The sequence below is a fragment of the Bacillus rossius genome, chromosome 5, assembly GCF_032445375.1.
Source record: "Bacillus rossius redtenbacheri isolate Brsri chromosome 5, Brsri_v3, whole genome shotgun sequence".
Lineage (NCBI taxonomy): Eukaryota > Metazoa > Arthropoda > Insecta > Phasmatodea > Bacillidae > Bacillus > Bacillus rossius.
The window spans coordinates 11,129,313-11,154,182 of record NC_086333.1 but is presented as its reverse complement, the minus strand read 5'-3'; the positions used below and the strand labels follow the sequence as shown (position 1 = coordinate 11,154,182).

General features: G+C 36.4%; 1 protein-coding gene across 1 annotated transcript in view; it reads left to right on the top strand.

The window, feature by feature from the left end:
• LOC134531584 (uncharacterized) overlaps positions 1-24,870 on the top strand; it is a 916,155-nt gene that overhangs the window by 151,787 nt on the left and 739,498 nt on the right. The window lies entirely within an intron of this gene.

Genomic DNA, 24,870 nt, shown 5'->3' with positions numbered 1-24,870 from the left:
AATAAATTACTGTCACCGAAACCAGTTTTGAAGTCGAACGTTTAAAATAAATTTTATTCCCGCCACAACTCCTCTGCGATAGTTGAGACATCTAGCGGGCAAACTCTAAACTCATCGGGCCTGACACCTAGCGGCGTAATGCTGAACTAACACATCATTCGTCCATTTGAAGAGCTACACGCGTCCGTTAAATAACAAGTTTTAAACTTAAATTATTTAAATTCTGTACGTAATGTTTCAGTTTTGGCCTACAGGAATTGTAAAGGATACTCAATTTGATTTGTATGTAAAATAAAGACCGTGTACAGTTCTTATAAATATGAAATACTTAGTTTTAAAAATTTCTTAGTTACAATTAAGTAACAAATAAATTTTTGATAAAATTTTTCCTACCACAATTGCAAAAATAAAAGCTTGATTTTATAATGCTGTAATCTACATTTTTTTTACCAACAGTGCTATTCATGGGATAAATAATTTTCCTCGTTCCTGCAAAACTATGGATCTTGGCCTTAACAAGCGACTACATGCGAAATTCAAACTTTTACCCTGGTGACACTAGGGGTATTTTAAATGTTTTAGAACACCGGCTTAGGCTGGGGATTCAGGGATTCGTGGCGGCCATATTGGATTACGTAACTTCCAGTGGCTTTCTCGGATGACCTTTAGGCGGCCATCTTTGATTACATCTCTTCCTGCGACCATCTTGGATTCCACCATTTTTTTTTCTAGAACTTTCCACCATTTTTGTTTTCCTAGAACATTCCGCTATTTTTAATAATGTCATTACATTCACGATCTTGAAAATCCGTAATAATTAACATATAAAATCGGGGAAAATTAAAAAATATAAAAAAAATATTTAACAAGATGTTAATTAATAAATGATTACATCATCGAACACCCCACTCCTGTGCGTTGTACTTTTCTCTATGTCTGCCATCTGAAAAATAATTTTATTCTCAAAATAAATAATAAAAAATTAATAAAGTTATATAGGCTTCAGCTGCCGGAGGCAGCCATTATGTTTAGTAGAATCCGCCATCTTGATTTCATCTGATGGATATCTCCATTAAGTGTCGATACCTAAAGTACGTCATTGTATGAAGTCGAGTTTCAGTTTCCTAGCAATGTTGTTAAAAAACTTACAGACCAGAAATTCACCAAATCCACAGTCATTTGGTTTATGATGGTGGTCTTAAAAGCATAATATATAATTTTTATTTACAAAGCCTGAGATAAATGGTATCAAATATCAAATTAATCTTCTCATCATTGCGGATGCGATTGGTACAGTAACAATACTTAATAACTTTTCTTTCAAAAATATTAACTTATTTACTCTATCATTATCATCACACATGCAGACATTTTTCTGATGCCTCACTCACAATCAAGATATTCTTCTGAGAATGAATGACCATGTATGAATATTCATATTTAAAGGCTGCATGAAAGCAGATATTTTAATGTTTGCGTATCTGTATCTACATTTAACACTTCTAAGCAGGAACATGTTGCCATATTCGTGTTTCAGAAGCTGCATGGAAGCTTATATTATAACGTTTGTGTATATATCCGTTTCACTAAAATAAAAAAAAAATAAAAAAACGCATGCAGCTTTAATAATGCAAGATAGAATTATGCTAAAAACACATATTCACAATTGTAGAGTATTAGATGTGCGTCCTATTCATGAGAGAGGCCATACTCAACACGTAACATTTCACGTTTCAACTTGATGTCTGATCGCTAGAGTGTGTATGATACACTTTCAACAGTCACACTAGCCATTACCGCTCCTGCGAGATGCACTTCATATCACATTTATATTTTTAAAAGTCCAGACAAGAATTTGAAGTAAATAAAATATGGATAAAAATATTTTAAACTATTTAATAAAAAAGCACACACCTTCACACCATCTTCTTCTTCCGCTAACACAATGCCGTTCAGACAGCGTTACACACCCCCATCACAATAGCCCACTCCACAGTACTTTCTATACTAGTCATCAAATACTCTGTCCACACAAATATTCGCGCGCACAGCTACAAAGTCGATAGTTTGGGATACTACCTAATATCCTTCCCACCACAGCAGCAATATCCTCCTTAGTCAAAGTGAAGGTGTTTACTGGTACATCTACAATATATTTCAAACACAAATCAATATATTTCAACAATAAATTCACATTTTTAAAACACCACAAAATCCGCTTGTTTCATGAACAAGATCAGAAGATCGAAATGATATTCCTTTTTTTCCTGTAGCAACTTGTGCTGGTGTAATATCCAGGTTCTCATCGATGCTGTTAATGTTTATGTAGAAATCAGGATTCTGTTTCTCAAACAATAGGATCTGTCGGATTGCAGTATGAATCTATATGTTAGTGAAGTTTAACTTCCCCTCCAAAGAATTTCAGTGTTGATTAACATACTCAGATGCTCACCCTCCTTAAACTTGACCAGGATAGCACACTTAAAACGTAGGTGCTCATCCAAGATTTTACTGATTGACCACTGCATATGTTACTTTGATTCAAATAGGTAGTTCTATGCAGGAGCTATCTCGACGTGGATCAAGCTTATTTATTCTCAGTTTAAGTCTCTTAAACAGCAATCAAAGTCAATCCGGACCCCTTTTCCAAATAGTCTTCTTCCTCCTTGCAGATCCTAGAGATTCAGTAATGGCATATTACACCTTATTAACTGCTTAGAATGGAACATTCGTGGTTTTGAATTCTATCTTTTTTTTCCCTTGTATCACCAGCTTTTATCATCGTAATCAAGTACGATGTGTTACTTGAGCAGAACATCATTCTCCTCAATTTCCTCTACAATTTGGCTTATCAGTTTAGCCTAAATTGAGCGTAAGTATGTATTATTTAAAATATAAAAATTAGAATAAACAATTTGTTAAAAATTATTGCCTGCCCACAAAAAAGTTTAGCTCACAAGTTATAACTTTCATCAAAATATTTTTTATTTTTTATTTTAAAAAAATAATGACAATAATTTCAAATTACTTGTGCTTGAACCGTATGCTTTAGCAAGAAGATTTACAGAAGCTATCAGAAATTATTGTTATTATTTTATTATAATCCTTTGTGTATTTCGTATTCTCTTTTTTAGTTATCAAAGATTATAAATAATAATACTTTTACTGTCCATTATGATAATATTAATTTGCAAATAGCATTTTTCAGTGAATTCTAAAGTAATAATTCATTATAGTCAGACTATTTCTACGTGTGACTGATTATGTTGCTGAGAATTTCGGTTAATTTAAACAAATGATAATAACGATGAAAATTGATTAAAATACCACTATCATAATACATATAAGAATTGGTATAATGTTATGAGGATAGTACAATTTTGAGTTTCTTTCCACTTGAGACCAATCGAATCCTTCCTTCTCTGGCGAACACGAGTATAAATCCTGCATGCTACATAATAACATAGCTTTATAAAGATCATAATTACAACCAACATACTCTAAAATTAGTGAGTTGAGTATCGGAATACATAGGCTAAAGGGCTACATTACTAGCCAAATGTAGAAAATTAGTTACATTTGTTGCCGAATTGACTACATTTGTAGCCATACGGGGGGTAATATTCTATTATCATTGACTAATATTATGTACTAGTAGTGTGTAATAGCCGGTCCTGCGCTAGGATTCAGGATGTGGAGCCGAGAGCTGGTCCGTCATCTTGGATTGTGACTTCACGGCGGCCATATTGGACTCAGAAATTCCTCAAAATTCCTCAAAAATGACTCAAAATGACTCAAAATTTCAGTTTTGAGGAAACATTTCTCGTTTTCTTCCACAAAAATTCGTAAATTAGGATTTCAAAAATCCAAAAATTCGTTTTGCCTTATAAACCACGAAAATTCCTAAAATAGGCTTAAGCATCCATGTCAACAGCCTCCGATAAGCCTCTGACGTCATCTAGGTTTATGACGTCACCGTTGCAATTTCCGTTACGGTCGCCATCATTAACTTTGTTATTTATTATCCCATTTTAATGAAAAAAATTATTTAAATTTATAAAAAAATTCAATTAATAAAATTTAAATAAAATAATTAAAAAAACAAAATTTACGGCACGGAGCTCGGAGACCCCAGTTCGAACCCGGCGAGTGCAAGAAAAAAATGAAGGATCCTTCCCACATGGTGGCTGCAGGCAGACAAACCCCCGCCACTTGTTTCATAGCATATATATCATCAGGTAGTATAACGTCATGTCCGCCATCTTGTCATCGTCCGCTGGAGACCATCATCTTGTTTTCGTCTGCTAGAGTGTGCAGGCTTCATGTTAGTATAATTTTCTATTCACCATACCTTAAACCTCGACAGTTGGCATTGAACTTTGAAATTGACCTTGAACTTTGACCTTGACCTTGAACTTTGACCTTGACCTTGAAATTTTACCTTCATCTTGATCTTTGACGTTAACCTTGATGACCATCATAAATCCGACATCTTATGTTCTGTACATGCTACCAGGAGCTACCACCTGCTAGTGGTCATTCCAACCATCTTGTTTTCGTCTGCTGGAAGCCACCATCTTGTGTGTGTACTTATCTTACTATCATTACCATCATGTTAGTTTTATTCTAACCCGCTACAGTGCAGTAATCATTTATTAGTAATGCGACACCAGCCATCTTGAAATTTGATGCCATCTTGAAAATCCGTAATTTTAATGATAGAAATCCGGGAAAAATTCCAAAATTAATCAAAAAATTCACTCATTAAGGAAATAATTGATTCGAAACTTAGTTCGATCCCTGGTCAATACAAAAAAAATTATGTAAAAATACCACAATAATGACAGGTTTGAAAATAAAACACCTCAAGTTCTTTCACAAACACAGTATTTATTACATATCTTCTATTTTACTACTGAATCACTTGCGAAAGCAAGCAATCTTATAAATATTTAGCCCTGCATAGGCGTGAAATGACTAATTCTTAGCTCCAATCGGTTTATACTAGACAGAGACCAACCAGAACCTTAACAGACATAGTCCTCCTCTTCTTGACAGAGTTTCAGGATACAATTTTTCACAGTTTGCTTCACATTGTCAGTTCTGTAAATTACTGCAGCCGATGTCTTGAATACACACTTCTTATCTTCGTCATCGAATGGATATACGGTTTTCCATATATACAGTCCAACCACAAGTTATACTTCAAAGGTCCGTTTGTTGCTACGTCATCAGTAAGCTGATTGATTATGTTCCGTCTGATATCGTCAAGAAAATTGGAGCCAATCACTTATGGAACTACAAACTGATAGATTCATAGACTGATGGAGACATTATATCCTAACTTAACACTGGCGATCGTATCCTACCGAGTTGAATGTAAGTGAGAATGTACCTCCTTTTCGTTAAATGAGCTTTCGTTTTGTAGAATGTGCTTCCTTTTTATTGACGGTGCGTCCAAAATGTGCTGCCTTTTTTAAGGTGTTTCTATTTTTAATGATGTTTTGACTATAGTATTATAGTAAATTGTTCTTGATTTGACTAGAGTATTATTCCATCCGGTGCATGTATATAAGCGAGTCCTAGACATCAGGTCGATCAGTTTGTTACTGTCGTCGACGGTGTAAGGATCACCTTGTTTGTTTGATCTGGTTAATAAGTCGTGTCAATTACCTGTACTTGCGAACTCGATGGCATCTTTACCGACTATAACGACAAACTCGAATCACGTTGTACCATCGTCTACGGGAACCTTGACGTCAGCGACGACGATGGTGGAGCAGATCCCGTTGGCAACAACGACATCTACATTGGAGGAGACTTCATCAGTCGTGGTACCACCAGCAGAAGGGAGACTAATGACTACAGAGCTGGCTGTGCAGGAAACCTCGATGAACGTCGATTCGACCTCGATGGAGACTTCAATGGATGCTGAAATGACATTAACTAACGAACATCGGTGCTGTTACTGCGACAAGATTTTCTCAAACAACAGCAATGCTCGACGTCACGAGATGAGCGAATGTGCTAGGAATCTATATCGTAAAATGTTTTTTTGTGAGAAATGTCATAAGCAGTTTGCCAGAAAAGATAATATGTAAACGCATATGAAGACATCCAAAGTTCCTGCTGTGCGGCAGAAAGTAAAGGTTTCGGTGCAACAACGATGCATCGATGTGCATAAGAGTATGTCTGGAAATGGTACTACTGTTGCAATGCAAGTATATGGATCAGGTCTGAAAGGCTCGTCTTCATCTCCACGGTATCCATGCAGCTTCTGTGATACGTCGTTCACACTTACCCATAATGCACGAAGACATGAGCGGAGCAAATGCAAGAAGAATCCTTTTCGCATGAAATTTCGCTGTGTTGAGAGCCATAAATGGTTTACTCAAATTGATAATTTGCACCGACATGTGAAAAAATGTAAAGGTGAAGTCCGTGCGCCTGCTGCTGAACTACCTGCCGACATTTCGACTCCTCGCTTTAGATTGGAGACACGGAAGCGTACAACAAAAAAAAAACAGATGCGCAGTAACCGATTGCTATGACGTCTGAACATGGAACTAAACCTAAGACTGTGTTCGGAGCATTACAAGTGAACGATAATGGCTTCTACTTGGCGCAGTCTGCATTTCGTGGAACGTTGAAAGACTACTATTATCTAAATACGTTTAGTGAGTCGAACGACATTTGTAATTTTCTTGACGATATCAGACGGAACATAATCAATCAGCTTACTGATGACGTAGCAACAAACGGACCTTTGAAGTATAACTTGTGGTTGGACTGTATATATGGAAAACCGTATATCCATTCGATGACGAAGATAAGAAGTGTGTATTCAAGACATCGGCTGCAGTAATTTACAGAACTGACGATGTGAAGCAAACCGTGAAAAATTGTATCCAGAAACTCTGTCAAGAAGAGGAGGACTATGTCTGTTAAGGTACTGGTTGGTCTCTGTCTAGTATAAACCGATTGGAGCTAAGAATTAGTCATTTAACGCCTATGCAGGGCTAAATATTTATAAGATTGCTTGCTTTCGCAAGTGATTCAGTAGTAAAATAGAATATATGTAATAAATATTATGTTTGTGAAAGAACTTGAGGTGTTTTATTTTCGAACCTGTCATTATTGTGGAATTTTTACATAAAATTATTATTTTTTGTATCGACCAGGGATCTAACCAAGTTTCGAATCAATTATTTCCTTAATGAGTGAATTTTTTGATTAATTTTGGAACTTTTCCCGGATCTAGCATTAAAATTATGGATATTCAAGATGGCATCAAAATTCAAGATGGCTAGTGTCTCAGTAATAATAAATGATTACTGCACTGTAGCGAGTTAGAATAAAACTAGCATGATAGTAATGATAGTAAGATGTGTACACACGCAAATGTTGGCTTCCAGCAGACGAAAACAAGATGGTTGGAATGACCACTAGCAGGTGGTAGCTCCTGGTAGCATGTACTGAACAGAAGATGTCGGATCTATGATCGTCGTCAAGGTTAACATCAAAGATCAAGATCAAGGTCAATTTTCAAGGTCAAGGTCAAAGTTCAAGGACAATGTCAAGGTTATAGTTCAAGGTCAAGATCAAAGTTCAAGGTCATTGTCAAAGTTCAATGCCAACAGTCTAGGTTAAAGGTATGGTGAATAGAAAATTATACTAACATGAAGCTTGCACACTCTAGCAGACGAAAACAAGATGACGGTCTCCAGCGGACGAAGACAAGATGGCGGACATGACGTTATACTACTTGATGATATATATGCTATGAAACAAGTGGTGGGGGTCAGTTTGCCTGCAGCCACGTGAGAGAAGGATCGTTCGTCATTTTTTTTTCCCTCACCGGGTTCGAACCGAGGTCTCCGAGGTCCGTGCCGTAAATGTTATTTTTTTTTTTAATTTTTGTTAAAATTATATTAATTGAATTTTTTTGTAAATTTAAATATTTTTTTCATTAAAATCGGATGATAAATAAAAAAGTTAAAGATGACGACCGTAACGGAAATTGCGACGGTGACTTTATAATCCTAGATGTTGTCAGAGGCTTATCGGAGGCTGTAGACCAGGATGCTTAAGCTTCTTCTAGGAATTTTCGTGGTTTCTCAGGCAAAGCGACTTTTTGGATTTTCGAAATCCTAATTTTCGAATTTTTGTGGAAGAAAACGAGAAATTTTTCCTCAAAACGGGAATTTTTGAGTCATTTTGAGTCATTTTTGAGGAATTTTGAAGAAATTTTGAGTCCAAGATAGCCGCCGTGACGTCACAATCTAAGTTGGCGGACCGGCTCCCGGTTCCACATCCTGAATCCTAGCGCAGGACCGGCTATTACACACTACTTGTACTTGAAATAAAGTTTACCTTTTTATAAATAAATAAATTCTTTGAATCAGCATGTGGCGAAATCAGTTGGTGAGAGCGGATTTACTTGACCATTTACTATTATTTTTAATTCTGAACTAACACTTGCTGATATTTTATTTTTATTTTCTATTTGAGTTTAGTATTACCATATAAACTTTGTCCTAGTAATTAATATGATTCTAGATCGATGCTGTTAACGTTTTCAAAAGGTCGCTAATGCAGTTATTGTGGCAGAGGAATTATTTTAAGAAAGAAAAATCATGTCAAAAACAAACTCCATAAAATGTTAAGTTGTGATCGGCGTTACAGGTATTTTGTCCAAGAGAGACCTTTCAAAGACCACGCAGGACTTGTAAAGCTATGCTCACAATGATGGAGGTTCAATTCAAAAAATAAGATTATACTAAATGATGAAAATTATTCATTGGCATGAATGATCATAGCTCACGATCTTGACAAATAACTTAAAATTAAAGATCTTGAAGGTTAAAGGAAGTCTGAAAACAATGGAAGTATCATTTATTGTGAAAAGTAAGAATATGTTTCAGTCCATTTATAGTAGAGCTTTCGATCTTTGAAAACTGTTGGACACCTAAAAAGGATGCTTCAAGACAAAGAAGAAGCTTCGATGCCAATGATTACGAAAATATTACAGTAATCTGAATGAGTATGTTTGTTCATCATGATGATAGCTGTGCTGATGATAGCTGAGAAGATTATGAAGATAATGACTGTGCGGCTGGAGTTAAAACAAAATATTATTGTGATTTTCACCATAATGGCAGCATAAGAGATATAATATGTATTTTGGGATGGTATAAATAATTTGGTGGCCAGGGTTATACATTGAATTGTTTTTTTTTTTTTGTGTAGGATAGTGGATAAGATAACCTCCATACTTGAACAAATGCATATTTTTAGCCTTGTATTTTTACATTCGTGGTATTTGAGTGGTATTTATGTTACATTTAATTGAATAGGGCAGCTGCAATATGCTAACTAATAGATTAATTTTAATGGTTTTTAAGTTTGTTTCTTGATTTATCACAATTATTTATGGATTTAATTTTTGTAGGAATGATTTTATTATGTCAAACTGTTTCATGAGGAACAATGTAATGTTTTCGCTCAAGTCCCATACAGAGTTTCACACATGCATGTTTATGTTCTAAATCTAAAAATTATTAAATGTTTTCAATTTTTCTATTTCCTTTCATAACTATAAAATTTACCATTTATGTATGAAATGTATTGATCTGTGATTGGATTGGATTGGATTGGATTGGGTGTAAGCTTTAGTAAAATCAACATCAATATTTGTATATGGCTAAGATTCTGAGTTTAAAAAAATTGGTTGTCTGTAAAGTTGGTTTACGGACGATAGTTTAACGTGACAACGCCATAACAAAACATTGATGAAATGATTGCATACTTTTATGAATAAAATTGAATCATTTTTTTAATTATCACCTTTTTGTATGGATACAAAGAAGGAGTGAAATGAAATGTACAATTTTATTGATAAATTTACTTTTATTTGCACTCATTAATTCAAATATGTTTATTACTTTAACTGAGAGATTATTTTAACTATAACTTTTATACATGTTTGCTATTTAACTTCTTCCGATCTGTGATATTCTGTTAAGGATAGGACGATGATAGGAAAAGTAGGAAACGAATGGGAGTGTTTCAAGGATGATGTGAAGGAAAATGGCTTACCCAACACCAAGATGCAGTCAAAAATAATATATTTGCGCCACGGACTCTGCAGCAATGCTAGGAGGTTCAGGTTAGCAAAGAGCAATATAAAATGACCGTAACGGAACACAGCGAAACGGGACAATGTGCGTAACGGGACACTTTTTCGTGCGTGCAGCCGACGTTCATCGATTTATTAGACGTTGTCACGTCAAAAATAATTTAATGTAATGTGCTTTCAGTTTTTCTTCAGTCATATGTCTTTCAATGAGTATTTATATTGGAATTGAAAAGTATTGAGAGAGCTCTATTAGTATTACAAGTACGTAACAACATATAAGAAATTAACACATTTTAATCGGGTGGAACTTGAATAAAAATATCCATTCCTCATTCAATAACTATGTTAAGTACAGCTGAGAAACATTTATAAAATGACTCTCAGCCCTCTTGAGGTCTAGAAAAGCCCTTTGTCTGTAAAACAAGGCTGGTTAATGATATGAAGGGTGTGTCTATAAAAGTAAGGAAGTGAATGATATCAAAATATTAGATGACTATAATGATCAGGAGAAATGTGAAGATGTTGATTCTAACAGTACTTTCTCAGGTCTTGTTATTTATTTGTAACTGGAAGTTGACGAAAAAAAAAAACATCTTGAAGGGGAAAAAAAATCTACAAAATTTCTAGTTACCTTTATGAAATTGAGAACACTGTGGAACAGCCTTAAACTGAAAAGGTCAAAGACTGCAATGAAGAACCTAAAGCTGACTAGAACGAAACTATGATGAAAAACTTGAAGATCACAGGATCGAAGACTTTGATAAAGTGCTGAGACCATAATGATGGAAACAACAGATTTTAATAAATTATTCTGATTATGCTTATGATGGCCAGTGGGGCAATGACAATTTTAATGACTTTGAGGCTGGTATTAAAACAGAAGACTTCAGATATCATAAAAAATTTATTAATAAAATTAAGTAAATTGTTAGCAGCCGAAGAGATTTAAAACACCACAAGGAAATATTATAACATATTGGTAGATAGATTAAGACTTGTACTAAACTCTCAAAAATGATGAAAATTTATTCAATACCAAACATGGTCTATACTTCGTGCAATAAGACTTGCGTGCTATATACAATAATAAATTGTTTTTGACGTGACAACGATGAACGCCGGCTGCTCTCACGAAAAAGTGTCCCACTACGGATGTCCCACTACGGATGTCCCACTACGGATGTGTCCTGTTTGCTCATTGTACGCATGCGTGGCATCTCTCTTTCACTCAATTGGAACAACCATCGATTTGACTTTTCAATCATATTTTCGTCGTTTGAATTATTAATATTATGTAATTTAACGATTGTCCACCGATTTTCAGCACAATCGGTACGGTTATTTAATAGTAATGTTGAATATTCAAATACGTTTTGAACCAACAATGGTGTTTTACAGAAACACATAATTATTCAAAATACACCCGGGATCTTTGCACAATGTTTTAAAAAATATTGTAACACATTATAAATAAGTTTGGTGTATTTGGGATGCGTATTTGATATAAAATCGTGTTATAAAAACGAAATAATATTATTCCCCTACCGTGAGCCAAATTTTTATAAATATGTACATAACGACTGAAACTACTACAGTTCAAGTATGGCATCGTGGCCGTGCGGTGAGCATCGCTAACTTTCAATCCAAAGATTGATGGTTCGAATCCCGGCAGCTGCAAATTTTTTTTTGTACTTGTAAAAATAAATACGGCGCACGCAAAATTTAAAAGTAATAAATATATTTGAATAATGAATGCAAATAAAAGTAAATTTATTAATTAAATTGTACATTTCATTTCACTCCTTTGTATCCATATAAAATAGTGATAATTCAATAAAAATGATTCAATTTTATTCATAAAAGTAGGCAGAGGTAGATATTATCATACAAAATATAGAAAATTTAAAAAAAAAAAACTTTCTTCCTCAAAGAATATAATATTTTTAATGCCTAACTGGTTTGGTTGCAAAAAACTATTACGGCTCAGTCTCAGGCCGAATATAATATTTCCTTTTCTTCTGGATCAATTATTTCATCAATGTTTTGTTATGACGTTGTCACGTTAAACTATCGTCCGTAAACCGACTTTACAGACAACCAACCTATTTTTTCTGCATGTGTATAAAAGTAAAAAAAAATATATATTAATTGGATAATTAAGTTTGTTTTATTTCGTGTAAACTAATTTCTAGCTAAGGCGAGGTTCTGTTAAAACAACTTCTTACTTAAAGATGTAAAAATCGTAATAAATGACTAACAAAGTAGAGAGTAATAAAAACGTCTTTCCAGCAATCGTGACGAGTTTGTGCAAAATTGTAACTGAAATCGTTTGGAGGAAATGTGTATGGAGACATTGTAGCCAGGTTAAGCTGGATACTATCGTTACCTTTCGTTTTTAGTGATCGTATTCTAACGATTTGAATGTTTGTCCAAAAGTGTGTCGTTTTCATTGAATGTTCGTAGTCAAGTCAGTAACCAGGGCTGAATCCCTTGGCCTTGAAGTAAGCATAAAATAGATATATCAGGGATGTTTCGGCTCTACAGTAAGCAATACATTTGCTGAGTTAGTATTTTCTTACAAAGTTTTTTCTATCTGTGGTTAAAGTGTCTTCAAAGCCATTTAGCCTTTTAACCATGTTCGGAATAATTCTATGTTCACCGAAATAAAAGGAAATTTGGTTGAAAAATTCTAAAGGAAGCCGTGTGAAGGGAGTTAACAGAAAAAGGGAGTTAGAAGTGGATTGATATGTTACAGAAAACACCGAAATATTGTCAGGGTGTCTGTTAATATAATTCATATGGCACACGTAAAAACTGTTTATTTTTTAAAGCAAATCATCTTGGCCTAATAAAACATAGAACCATAATTGAAGAATTTGTACGTATTTCTAAATGGTGAACCGAAATATTCTGTGTTATTAAAATACGTAATAACCGCCCAAGATGTTATTATTTGGAAGATTTATGAGGTTCTGAGATACGTGGCACATTCTATTTGGGGAGAAATTCAGCCTTCCAAGTACCCAAGCGATTATTTAGTAGAAAAAGTTAAATATCGGAAATATGATTATTTGTTTCTGAAGTGGCTAGGATTCGATAATTCTGAAAAACATTTGGATATAATCTATTGATGTGATATAAATTAAAATGTATTGCTATGTTGTATTTTTAAGTAAATAAATGTAAGTTCTAAATACATAAAAAAATCTATTTATTTCTATAACGTTTGTAACTTTTCACTAGTTACATAACCGGTAAACTCGTTGAAAGTGCTTTAAATTGTATTAGGTGGCTGGGGAATTGTGGCGACCGGTTTAAATGAAGCAGCTATTTTGACTGCGAAGATACAGTGTGAGGGGGAGAGGGTAGGTCTGCTGACATATAAGGTCGTGCGTCAGTGGTGCGTGCGCTTGGCACGCATAAACAGTACTGGAATAGAAATGGTACAGGTGTAGGGGCAGCTGAAACATGGCACTATTAGGACGTATCATTTGTAGTTATCACCGTAGGTAGTAAGATGTGTCGTGCCAGCTATGAGGAGATGGTTGAGGAGGATAGTAGTGACCAGGAAGAAGACGAAGGGTCCAGGGAAGACATTGTAGATGTACCAGTAAACACCTTCACTCTGACTAAGGAGGATATTGCCGCTGTGGAGGGAGGGATATTAGGTAGTATCCCAAACTATCGACTTTGCAGCTGTGCGCGCGAATATTTGTGTGGACAGAGTATTTGATGGCTAGTATGGAAAGTAATGCGGAGTGGGCTATTGTGATGGGGGTGTGTAACGCTGTCTGAACGGCATTGTGTTAGCGGAAGAAGAAGATGGTGTGAAGGTGTGAGCTTTTTTTATTAAATAGTTGTATAGTTTAAGATTATTTCGGTTATTTCACATTAATATGTTTAAGTAGATAACATTTCAGTCCTTTCCATTGCTTTTTTTCGTTACAATTCATGCATTTATTCATTATAATTAGTTTCTATTAAAGTACACTTATTTCGTTATAAATATGTTCTTTTAAAGCTTTTTGATCTTTTTCTACTTCATTTTACTTTAAAGTACATTTGGGTACAAATCATTTCATTTATATTGTATCGAGAGGTTTTGTTTGATGTAGCTACTAGTTTTCCGACTCATTTCGTTATATGTGGATTTATTTCATTTCCATCGGTATCGATTAAGAATATTTCGGTTATTTCACATTAATATGTTCAATTAGATAACATTTACTCACATTTTAGTCCTTTCCATTGGTTTATTTCGTTACAATTTATGAATTTAATAATTGAAATTAGTTTTTATTAAAGTACACTGTTGTCACCTGAACTATCTCCTGTATGGTTTGTTAGGTCCAACTAGCTCTGAACGGGTTCCTGGCCATGTGGCGGGAGACAGTGGCTACGAAATGAAGAGTTTATGAGTTAACTTTGTTGTGATTTAATTACACCTTCCCCTTAGTACATGGCGCTGTCTCAATCCTAGCCCTTTCCGTCTGCGAGTGCATGGGCACGGCTCTAACACATTAGTGGTCGTTTTCTGGTTGATTTTGAACACACAGATGTTTGCAATCTGGCCTACACAACACGAGTCACACTGTACATTTCCTGACCAATCGGTGATCCGGTACACGACGATAGTATTCCTGGTGCGGAACGCCCGGTTTACATGAGCACGAACTAAAAGGTGTTTACAGACTAGCCTACACAACACGAATCACACAGTACAATCACTGACCACACGGATTACGCATAGAGATACACTAAGACACTGAATATTTACAGTTTCGCTCCCTCGCACCGATGATGCTGGTTGTGACTACCATTTCTTTAAAGACAAATATATAATGTTTATATGCATAGTCTGAAATAGCCTATATGTTACCATATATCAAATTAATTGTCTCAACCATGCGGATGCAATGATTATAGTAATAATACTTGATAAACTTTCCTCCTACAAATATTATATCAATCATCTCATATTCATCAGATTGGCAGAAATTTTTCAAATTCCTCACTCATAAGTATGAATCTTGTCTAAGCATGTACATGTTTGCATACTAGATTCTAAAAGTTGCAAGAATCAGATATTTTAAAGTTTCTGTATATGTATATATATACATGACACACTTATAAGCAGGAGGAATACGTTTCAACAATTTGTTTAAAAAGCTGCATTTTAGCATATATTTTAAAAGTTTGTTTATATATCCATTTCCGTAAAATTATTAATGAAGTAGAAAAACATCAAAAGCATCAAAAGAACCCATTTATAACTAAATAAGTGTTGACGTCGACCCAAGTGTCGCCCTAATTTCCGCAGTCCGTTATGTTGTGCCAACGCCTCCTCCTGCCCGTGGCAGAGTCGTGTAGTGTAGTGCGAACAAAGTGCAGTGTCAGTGCAAGGTGCAACGCGACGATCGGCCGCGAGCCGGAAGTGCAATAGCCGCCCGCGCGGCTATTCTGTGAGAGTTATGGAATCAGTGTATTTTCCCCTCCTGGGACCAATTAGTTACGTGAAACTATTAATTATATTATATTTAAAATACATTTTATAAACCATCCTTCCTGTAATGTTTGATAAGTCATTTTGTTTAATTGTTGTTGACCGCGCGACAAGGCCGCAGTTCGAGCCCAGACCGGTTCGCGCGCGAAGTTCCGGCGGGGAGAGGCAGTTCTGGCGACGAGGCTCTCGGGGTTGGACGCGCCGCGCAACACGAGGCCATCATCCCTCAACCATTGAGGATCCGTCATTAACTACCGGTCCATTCGAACTGGTTCGCATTGTCGTTGAAGTCCGCCCCGAATATCGGTGATACCAAGTCTGCCGTGTAACGGAGTAGTGAAAGAGTTCACCGCGTCCGCGTGATCGGTGCGAGGGAGCGAAACTGTAAATATTCAGTGTCTTAGTGTATCTCTATGCGTAATCCGTGTGGTCAGTGATTGTACTGTGTGATTCGTGTTGTGTAGGCTAGTCTGTAAACACCTTTTAGTTCGTGCTCATGTAAACCGGGCGTTCCGCACCAGAAATACTATCGTCATGTACTGGATCACCGATTGGTCAGGAAATGTACAGTGTGACTCGTGTTGTGTAGGCCAGATTTCAAACATCTGTGCGTTCGGAATCAACCAGAAAACGACCACTAATGTGTTAGAGCCGTGCCCATGCACTCGCAGACGGAAAGGGCTAGGATTGAGACAGCGCCATGTACTAAGGGGAAGGTGTAATTAAATCACAACAAAGTTAACTCATAAACTCTTCATTTCGTCGCCACTGTCTCCCGCCACATGGCCAGGAACCCGTTCAGAGATAGTTGGACCTAACAAACCATACAGGAGATAGTTCAGGTGACAACAGTGTACTTTAAAAAAAACTAATTTCAATTATTAAATTCATGAATTGTAACGAAATAAACCAATGGAAAGGACTAAAATGTGGGTAAATGTTATCTAATTGAACATATTAATGTGAAATAACCGAAATATTCTTAATCGATACCGATGGAAATGAAATAAATCCACATATAACGAAATGAGTCGGAAAACTAGTAGCTACATCAAACAAAACCTCTCAATACAATATAAATGAAATGATTTCTACCCAAATGTACTTTAAAGTAAAATGAAGTAGAAAAAGATCAAAAAGCTTTAAAAGAACATATTTATAACGAAATAAGTGTACTTTAATAGAAACTAATTATAATGATTAAATGCATGAATTGTAACGAAAAAAAGCAATGGAAAGGACTGAAATGTTATCTACTTAAACATATTAATGTGAAATAACCGAAATAATCTTAAACTATACAACTATTTAATAAAAAAAGCTCACACCTTCACACCATCTTCTTCTTCCGCTAACACAATGCCGTTCAGACAGCGTTACACACCCCCATCACAATAGCCCACTCCGCATTACTTTCCATACTAGCCATCAAATACTCTGTCCACACAAATATTCGCGCGCACAGCTGCAAAGTCGATAGTTTGGGATACTACCTAATATCCCTCCCTCCACAGCGGCAATATCCTCCTTAGTCAGAGTGAAGGTGTTTACTGGTACATCTACAATGTCTTCCCTGGACCCTTCGTCTTCTTCCTGGTCACTACTATCCTCCTCAACCATCTCCTCATAGCTGGCACGACACATCTTACTACCTACGGTGATAACTACAAATGATACGTCCTAATAGTGCCATGTTTCAGCTGCCCCTACACCTGTACCATTTCTATTCCAGTACTGTTTATGCGTGCCAAGCGCACGCACCTCTGACGCACGACCTTATATGTCAGCAGACCTACCCTCTCCCCCTCACACTGTATCTTCGCAGTCAAAATAGCTGCTTCATTTAAACCGGTCGCCACAATTCCCCAGCCACCTAATACAATTTAAAGCACTTTCAACGAGTTTACCGGTTATGTAACTAGTGAAAAGTTACAAACGTTATAGAAATAAATAGATTTTTTTATGTATTTAGAACTTACATTTATTTACTTAAAAATACAACATAGCAATACATTTTAATTTATATCACATCAATAGATTATATCCAAATGTTTTTCAGAATTATCGAATCCTAGCCACTTCAGAAACAAATAATCATATTTCCGATATTTAACTTTTTCTACTAAATAATCGGTTGGGTACTTGGAAGGTTGAATTTCTCCCCAAATAGAATGTGCCACGTATCACAGAACCTCATACATCTTCCAAATAATAACATCTTGGGCGGTAATTACGTATTTTAATAACACAGAATATTTCGGTTCACCATTTAGAAATACGTACAAATTCTTCAATTATGGTTCTAAGTTTTATTAGGCCAAGATGATTTGCTTTAAAAAATAAACAGTTTTTACGTGTGCCATATGAATTATATTAACAGACACCCTGACAATATTTCGGTGTTTTCTGTAACATATCAATCCACTTCTAACTCCCTTTTTCTGTTAACTCCCTTCACACGGCTTCCTTTAGAATTTTTCAACCAAATTTCCTTTTATTTCGGTGAACATAGAATTATTCCGAACATGGTTAAAAGGCTAAATGGCTTTGAAGACACTTTAACCACATATAGAAAAAACTTTGTAAGAAAATACCAACTCAGCAAATGTATTGCTTACTGTAGAGCCGAAACATCCCTGATATATCTATTTTATGCTTACTTCAAGGCCAAGGGATTCAGCCCTTTTTACTGACTTGACTACGAACATTCAATGAATACGACACACTTTTGGACAAACATTCAACTCGTTAGAATACGATCACTAAAAACGAAAGGTAACGATAGTATCCAGCTTAACCTGGCTACAATGTCTCCATACACATTTCCTCCAAACGATTTCAGTTACAATTTTGCACAAACTCGTCACGATTGCTGGAAAGACGTTTTTATTACTCTCTATAATGGATATATAAACAAACTTTTAAAATATATGCTAAAATGCAGCTTTTTAAACAAATTGTGCAAACGTATTCCTCCTGCTTATAAGTGTGTCATGTATATATATATATATATACATATACAGAAACTTTAAAATATCTGATTCATACAACTTTTAGAATCTAGTATGCAAACATGTACATGCTTAGACGAGATTCATACTTATGAGTGAGGAATTTGAAAAATTTCTGCCAATCTGATGAATATGAGATGATTGATATAATATTTGTAGGAGGAAAGTTTATCAAATATTATTACTATAATCATCGCAGCCACATGGTTGATACAATTAATTTGATATATGGTAACATATAGGCTATTTCAGACTATGCATATAAACATTATATATTTGTCTTTAAAGAAATGGTTGTCACAACCAGCATCATAAACAAAACGACATTGTATTTTCTGGATCTTTTTGTCTATATGGTTCATAACAACACTGGTAGTAAATAGAAACTTGACCTTACATACATTGATGTACTTGAAATATCGACACGCGATTGAGATATCCAACAGATTAAATCAAATTGATGGATTATGCTAAGCAAAATGGTTACCTCCAGCAGATGAGGCCTGTATAATTTTGTAAATTTTTATTATTTTTTTTTATAATAAATATATTATAAGATAGTGGATATAACGAAAAATGCAACGCATAGGAGTGGCAATTTATGATATCATCATAACGAAAAGTGCAATGTACAGGATTGAGGTGTTCTATGATGATGTCATCGTAACGAAAAGTGTTACGCACATGAGTGGGCATTCAATGATCATGTCATAATATTTTATTTAAATTTTATTAAAGAATTCTTTTTAATTTTTAAATTTTCCCCAACTTTATAGGTTCATTATAACGGATATTCATGATGCTGGATGTATTGTCATAATAAAAAAGGGCGGAATGTTCTAGAAAAAACAAACATGGCGGAAATTTCTATAAAACAAAATGGTGGAATCCAAGATCGCCACATGTTTTCGAGGGCCCGAAGGCCAACGCACCCGCCTACCACCCCTCCCAAATGTGCGCCCTTTAAGGGTAGATTGGGAGTCTGCTTACTGATCTGAAGAATACAGAGCTCTTTTCCACTGAAACTTCCAGATCCAGGAAAACATGTCCCCTCCACCACTACATACATAGTGGCTTCTTAGGGACCTGTAGACCAAAATCCCCACATGGAGCTACATGCAGGTAAGGGTTCAAGACAGGTGCTTCCACAGTCCAGCGAGCCCCACAGTCGCCGGACATGCTTAGCAGACTGCTACCCATTAGTCATCCAGGTCTTTCCAGTACTACAGCCAACTTTAGGTCTCATCGGCAGACTGTTCGCCGGTAGTTTGACCAGACCACCGCGCTTCAGAGTGCAGCCACAAGGTGTCCTCGTCGCCTCGGAAAACCCTCCGACCCGCCGTACCTCGGCCTGGCGGGTTTACAGCCGATTAAGGCCCGGATGCAACTGCACCCCTCTGGCGACGACCGCCATCAACCCCAGCTGGAAAATGGCAGTCACAGTGCACAGGCAAGAAGCACCTGGGGGTTACCTCAGTACATCCACCGACTACAAGGCTAAAGGGGATACCTCGCCGTGCAGTTTACAGCCCGTTTTTAGGCCCGGTCGCCCGACACCGCAACCACCATACCCAGTCGAACTCCATTTCCATGGGGCCTAATCCATTCACTATGGGGCCCTTTGGGACCGATGCACCGAGGCTTGGCCAGTTGACCCCCCGGAAAGGTTTCTATCGCATCTGCTGTTGCCCGCAGATTCAGCCCTTTCACCATTTCCGGTCTCATACATACTATGCGGCAGAGTTAGACCCGGCAGCGCCCTCTTCAGTAAAGAGGTGCTATGGCCAGAGGTCGGGGTGAGCAGTCCCAACATAGCCACCACAACCTCAACAGCGGTGCCACGTGAAGGCAGAGGGTTGCCACTTGGTGTGGAGAGGCTATATAATCGCATCACACACCCTTTCCGCGGACTTGATGGTTCATGTCTCGGATACTAGAACCGGCAACAGTTCCGACACCTCGAACGACAATCACCCTCCAATCAGCCGTGGATACCTTAGAGCAGGCAGAGCCACAGTGACATAATCCAAGATGGCCGCCGGGGTCAAAGGTCAAGATCATCCAAAATGGCTGCCTGAAGTGATGTAATCCAAGATGGCCGCCATGAATCCTGGAATTTTACACCCTATAGCTGGTGTCCCCATACATTCAAAATACACCTACTGGTGACCTCAGTCACAAGCAAAAAATTATTGACGAACTAGTCAAATGAACAGAGACAAAGAGAGTGAAATAATGCTCTCATATGCTTATGTGCCCTACGGAGGTGCTATCGCACCTGCACAGTGCACCAAAATGAGAGAAAACATACCCTGGGAGGAGGGGTAAGAACGAAAAGCGAAAGTAGTGCATGCATGTTGTCACGAATCGGCGATTACACTTCAATGTGAGCCTGTGAAACAAGCAAACGCCACCCTACTTGGTGTCTTGACCACTGCCGATGTAAGCACAGTGTTCCAAACATTAGGGAAACAGAGATCCATAAATTGCAATATTAAAGTCAACGATAATTAACCTAAGACCAGTGGAATCAATCTGTAAGTTTGTCACTTTGAGCTTTATCTTGAAGCCGAGGGGCAGCTCATCCAGTTATTCTTTGCATTTAACAGGATAAAAAAAAATGATTCTGGTAAGATGAATGATAGACACGATTTACCTTAGAAACAAGCACCCTTCAACATGGAAATAAATAAAAGCAGGTAACATTTCAGTAACTAAAAATGCCATCCTCTTTGTATACATCGGGGCGGACCAAGCATGCAAGCATCTGACAAATTTATTCTGTAATTGATAGCATCTCTAAATGACAATGCTCGACACAGATTCTTATTGGTCACATCTGAACTTCAATGCGTTGTCAATGAGTTCATGAGTCAGTTGTATTCAGAAATCGATAAAACCCAAGAGCACCATGACCTTGGGCCATGTGTAGTAAAGAAGCATCATCATGTTATAGACTGGATAAAGAAAGCAGTTTTGAAATAGAGAAACACTTTTGCTGTTGTAGGTGGCCAGTTGCACAATGTGATCACTAAAACCTAAATCCCTGATAAATATGTAAAAATTATCCTAAATGTAGAAAAGACAGATCAAAAGCTGCATGAAGTCTTTGTTTTGGTGCGAATCAATAGAGTTGTTAGTCTGTGGACACCAATAAAGGAGAAAAACAAGATGTTTATGTTGGCAAACAAGAAAAACACAATACTACTCCCATACAATACTGTAGATCTACAGGAGATAATGGGATGGGCTAGTATGGCAGAATGATAGTTTTGGCAAGTTCCACCAAAAACATAATTCACAAAGAAGCCATTGGGAACTACGAATTCACCGTGACACCAAGTGATACAAAGAACCATTTTTAATACAAATGGTACGATCTTCACATATCTTGACAAGTGCCTTTTTGGTAGAGATGGTACAATCTTGCCAAACTGATCTGTCTCCTTAAAAGGTTGGCAACATTAGAAATTCTAAAGGAAGATCTGCAGCCAGACGATGCGATGGACACCAGATCAGATGCTCCAATACAAAGATAACCCTGTTATGACGGATATTTCTTCTGGAAAATGTGGCCAATAAACCAATAAATGATAGTGACAGTTAAATATCTCTGTGTCTGTTACAATGACAGGCTTATGTATCTCACAGGAGATTATGATGAAATCATTCTTATGTTTGATTCATACAGGAAATATTCTCTCAAGTGTGCAAGCAAGGTTAAAAGAAGGAAAGGGAATTAACCAATTCCATATCATATCAGAAATGACACAAAACATTAAACACATCCCAATGAACAGGTTTCTTTCACATGACAAGACTAAGGCTGGCCTGACAAACTATCTTGCTGCAAAGATTGTATAGTACAACAGTTGATCACAAAAACCTGTTCTTTACTTGTTCTTTAGGGTGTACTAGGAACAACAATGACTTAAATTCAACAACAACAATCATGAAGATGCAGACACACTGGTGAACTACCAGATTGCCCTTGCATCACAACGAAATCCACCAGATGCACAGATAATTTTCTTTTCCAAAGATACCGATGTCCTGGTGTTAGTTGTGGCTAACTATGGCATAATGCTGAAGAATACGTCGATTACAAAGGTCTCTGGGTTTATCGAGATATAGCCAATAAAATAGGCAAAGCAACAGTTGGAGCTCTAAAACATGTCCTCAAAGTCCACATCTAAGACAGAGTGTGGGGACAACCTAAAATGCTTTGCAGGATCATCAATTGGATCCCATTCAGAATTACTATTATAAAGAGTTGGATAGCCATCTGAAACCAACCATTATTACGGAAGTTCTTCCAGCTCCAAATACAATAATTGAGATTGTAAGTTGTCAATGCAAAAAAAAAAGTTATTCTGCAAGGTGTTCTTACTGACCAAATAACTTACTATCCACCGATCATTGTCAGGACTCACAGACTCAGTTTGAAACTGATTATGAAAATGATAGTGATGATATTTAAATATTCTTTATTTGCTTGAAAATTAAAAAAAACAATTACCCCTCTTCTTCTTGTTACGAAATTTGTATAAAAACCTTTTTTTTTCAAATAAATCAAAATTATTCGTTGTTTAATATAGATTATTTATTTTATTACAATTGCATTCACTAGCCCTGAAAATGTATGTTAACCCATGACATTTTTTTTAATATTATTAATAAGCTGAGATATTAAAAAAACTTTCTTTACATTAGCCATTTTGTAAAATTCATGATAGTGGCCACTTAAGCCTCCGAGCAAATTGAAACTTTGTTTTTCTTATTGCTTATACTATATCTTTTCCAGAATCGTACAATTTTTTAAAACTGTTGAAAACATTCCTGCAAAATTACATGTTGAACCTGTCTTATAAGAATGATTTTAAGACTTTCATGCAATGAAACAGTAATTTTTTTTACCTCAAAATTGCGGGGAGCACTGCAACACAACTGATACAGTACCCTAATTAATCTCTGCAAACAAATATATTTTTATCAAATTTTCAAGATGAGAAATATAACACAGTCCACATTACCTTAACTAAAAACAATATTTTATATTAAAAATAATATTTGCAACAAAAACATTCGTTTTATCATACTTTACTAAATTACAGTTGTTAATATAAGATTTCGCAGTACAGAATCATAATTAAAACATGATTTAATTTAAATTTTATAATATAACTGATGCACACATTGGAAGGAACAGGTGACAAAGTACTTAAGAATTTATATTATGAGGTGACAAAATTTATTTGAAGTCTTTATTGTTCAGAGAGCGCAATGTTCCGGGACTCTGGGAAAAAATAAAGAAAATAATTTTAATAAATGCGCACATTAAATCGCAATACCAATAATCCTTGGCATAACTCTTTAAAATAAGAATATTAGAAATTAATAAAAATTATGATAATACTGCGGAAAAGTTGACCTGAACAAAACAGGGAAATGTATTTAAAATATTTAGCCCGCTCAACAACTTGAAACATTTTAGTTGAAACATTACTCACACGTCGATAAGATGGTTCGCAAACTAACAAGAGCACTTGAAATAATCTAAACCATTACAGCTCACAACACAAAATGAAGATATGTGAAAACTTAAAACATATGACTATTAGGAAGTAAAGACTTTAAAGTTCGAAATGAACCACCGGTAAAGATGGTGGTACTCGCCACGTAGCCACCCCAGCTGGAGCGGCGAGTGTCCAGATGAGTCGTCAGTCGAGGGCGAGGCTCAACACGAGCTGCCGTGGCCGCCTTCAGCTCACTCGCGCCACGCATACTCTCGGCGGCTTCCAGCAGTCAGCTCGCTCTGTGCAAACCACCCACACTTCACAAAAGTAGCATTAGTAGCAAATATAACAGCGATTCCAGAATCTCTTGGTAACGTCAGTCATGTTCGTGGTCCTCCTAAGCCCATCTCTCTCTCTCTCTCTCTCTCTCTCTCTCTCTCTCTCTCAAACGATTATAATTTTATATGTGACACAACACCCAGCTCAATAGCCAACCTCGTCAATAAAGAATCGCCAAGTCTATGACCACACTTAAATACTGTCTAGAATATGACAAGTTCCACAGCAAGTCCAACTCGTGCATACACCAGCTTCCTCTGTAGGCTGCACCATACAAAACCGAACACCTAAGAACACAGAAATAATAAAACACTAAATCTCGTCAGACACACAGTCTTACACAACAAAGTTTAGGTCTTTTTG